The sequence below is a fragment of the Suricata suricatta genome, chromosome 11, assembly GCF_006229205.1.
Source record: "Suricata suricatta isolate VVHF042 chromosome 11, meerkat_22Aug2017_6uvM2_HiC, whole genome shotgun sequence".
NCBI classification, from domain to species: Eukaryota; Metazoa; Chordata; class Mammalia; order Carnivora; family Herpestidae; genus Suricata; species Suricata suricatta.
This window is the reverse complement of record NC_043710.1, coordinates 12,817,950-12,821,032: the sequence shown is the minus strand read 5'-3', so window position 1 is coordinate 12,821,032 and position 3,083 is coordinate 12,817,950.

Sequence of the window (3,083 nt, the reverse complement as noted above, 5' to 3'; positions counted from 1 at the left end):
TTTCTCCAATGTGCTGATCATTAGAGATACAACTATGGAAGCTTGAAAAGATGTGAGTTCTTTGTGTGCAATCTTTCATTTATGCATGTGAGAGGGTTTTCTTTTTTTTTTAATATTTTTACATTGTAGTACTTGTTTTGCTTGTTGGTGGTGTTTGCTTATTTAATACATTCCGTCAAGGACAGAAATTACATGATGGGTTTTTTTTAGTTTTTTGTTGGTTTTTTTCCCCCCTAGGAAGTGTGTCTTGGGTTTTTCCCTTATTATTTTCATTACTTTTTTTTTCCTCTCCTTTTTTTGGTGGTGGGGGTGGTTATGTTTAAATGAAATTGCTTTTACAACACCAAAGACTTAATCATCCATTTCCTATATAAAAGATAGCTACATTTTTGCATGCACCTCAAGTATATTGTAGTATAGAGGTGGAATTTAAGGAAAGGTATTAAGCAGGCTGTGTTGTAGCTTATGGGCAAGTAATAAATTGTATCATTTATCTTGAATGCATCAGAGATAAGCTGCTATATAATGATTGCCACTTCAGATAGCTGTGAAATTAGGTAATTAACTAGTTGTTACTTAACCTTCTAATTTCTGTATAAGTCTAATTACATGAAATAGAAGTTGGGGTTCTGATTTTTTACTTTGCTTATCCGTTTGGAGTGTCATTGTAACTACTGTATTGTAAATGATGGGAAATAATTGCAAATGTTAAAAAATAGTGTTATATTCTAAAAATAAATAAATTAATTAATTAAAAGAAAAAGAGATACAACTATGAACAAAATAAAAAGACTCCTTGTCCCTAGTGGTGCTTTTGGTTCAGGTTGTCACAACTACAGGGGAAAGCAATTGCTTCATATGATTATCGGAACTTCCATGATTTTCCCAAGACTGTGAAGATAGGTAATGGCGGAATCAGTATAATCAGAACTTGTCACAATGCACTTTGTATGTTTTAGGTGTTCTAGTACTTAACCTTCTATGGTTTTTTCCCACCTGAACGGCTTTACCTGCTTCTGTTAGAGCACGAGTTCTAATTTTAGGATCATTGCTCATTAACAAGAACACAGATGAACTTCAAGGTGTCCAAAATTCTCCCTGAAAACATGCAGAGGAAATCTCATTTGAGCACTTATTTGTTCAAGATGATCTAGTAGATTCTCAGTACCCATGATTCAGATCCATTGAGCTACAGGCTTCAGATTTGCATCCCTCAAAATAAAAGCCTTCCAGAGTGATGTTGATGCTTCTTGAAATGGATTATCAAAGGAATTTGGGCAAAAAAAAAAAAAAGCAAACTAGATAAATAAAATTTCCTTTAATACTACCTCAAAACTCTGACCTGCCAGACTTGACTGTCGAAATGTTTGCCAGCCAAATACTAAAATGATTTCTCTGCCATCTTTAACATATTCAGGAAAAGAAGGAACCTAGGTAAGATGAAACTTTACCAAGAGGAAGAGGTAAGTGTATATTGATATTTTACCTAGAAGCTATGGAAAAAAAAGAAAGAGAGAAGACATTCTAATGAAGAATTACTGGTTTTCATATGAAGGAATTTCAAATCAGAGCAGAGTGATTGGGAATTGTAAGTGTGAATGAGAGCATCAGGGTAAGCAAATGTTGGTAGGGAATGGATTGTCCTTCTACTTAGTTTAACTTAAAAGAAAAAAAAAGATGCTCAAATTCTCAAAGAGCTTACCCTCTGCTAATTCAAAGCCTGACACAGGGCTCAAACCCATGAATTGTGAGATCATGACTTGAACCAAAATCAGATACTTAACCAACTGAGTCACCCATTGCCCCTCAATGTTAGATTCTTTTTAGTAAGAGGCATGCATCAATATATTACCTATATCACAGAAATAAAAAAGAAATAAAAATTATTTTCCTAGGACTTACAAATGTATGTAATGTAATTAATGACATTTTACTGAATATTTACAATTTTCCCTTTTTAAGTATTTACCCATATGTGGACAGCCAAAAAATATATTCCAACTTCAGCTTAGCAGGGAGAATTTTGATACTTTGTGCTGGATAAAACCAATACCACCTGTGAGTGTATCCATACATCTTTCAACAAGATACACCTTCCATTAGCCAGACTCTGCTGCTCTAAAAACTTTCTATAGAACCTATACCTTTCAAAGTATCCATGAGCAAGAATCTCTGGTTTAGAGCACTTATTATGCTTAAAATTACATGTATTTGTGGCTATATATTTCCCTGTCTTTTCCCTAAACCATAAACCCCAAGAAAGCTGGGTGTCTATCTGTTTTTACTCACTAATTTACTATATTCCTGCCCTGGCATAGCCCTCTGCATAACACCAGGCACATGAGTACTTGATAAATATCTTTGGGGTTAGTTGACTCATTCATTAATATACTGAAACATAATAACCTCTGAGCTGATTTTTAGATTAAAAAAAAGCAATGCACGGAATGTATACAGTATCTTTCCATTTTCCTATGTATGCAAAGATATATACACGTGTATCCTTATAAATGGATAAAAACTTTCTGGAAAGCAACCCAGAACTACTAATATGGATCCATTAAAAGAAGGAAACTGCAGATCTAGGTTGTGATCACTTCTTATTGTAGAATCATTCGTATGCCATACTGGAATATTAACCATGAACATATATTATTATTCAATATAAAAACATAAACAATAAATGGTATAGCCATTGCCAAATATATATGGGAAAGTACTTGCATTTTTATGATCTGTAAAATGAAAAATAAAACTCCACACAACTTTTTAATTTGATTTTTAACAAAAATTGTATATATTTAAGATGTCCAACATGATGTCTGGTATACATATACACAGTGAAATAATAACTACAATCAAGCTAAGTAACATACCCATCTCCTAACACAGTTACCATATTTGTGTGTTTAGTGAGGGCATCTGAGAACTACCGTCTTTGCAAATTTCCAGCATACAATACAGTATTACTAACTATAGTTACCATCCTGTACATTAGATATCTGGAACTCACTTATCCTACATAACTTAAAAATTGTACTCTTTCGCAAATATCACTCCACTTTCCCCAACATCCCTGCACT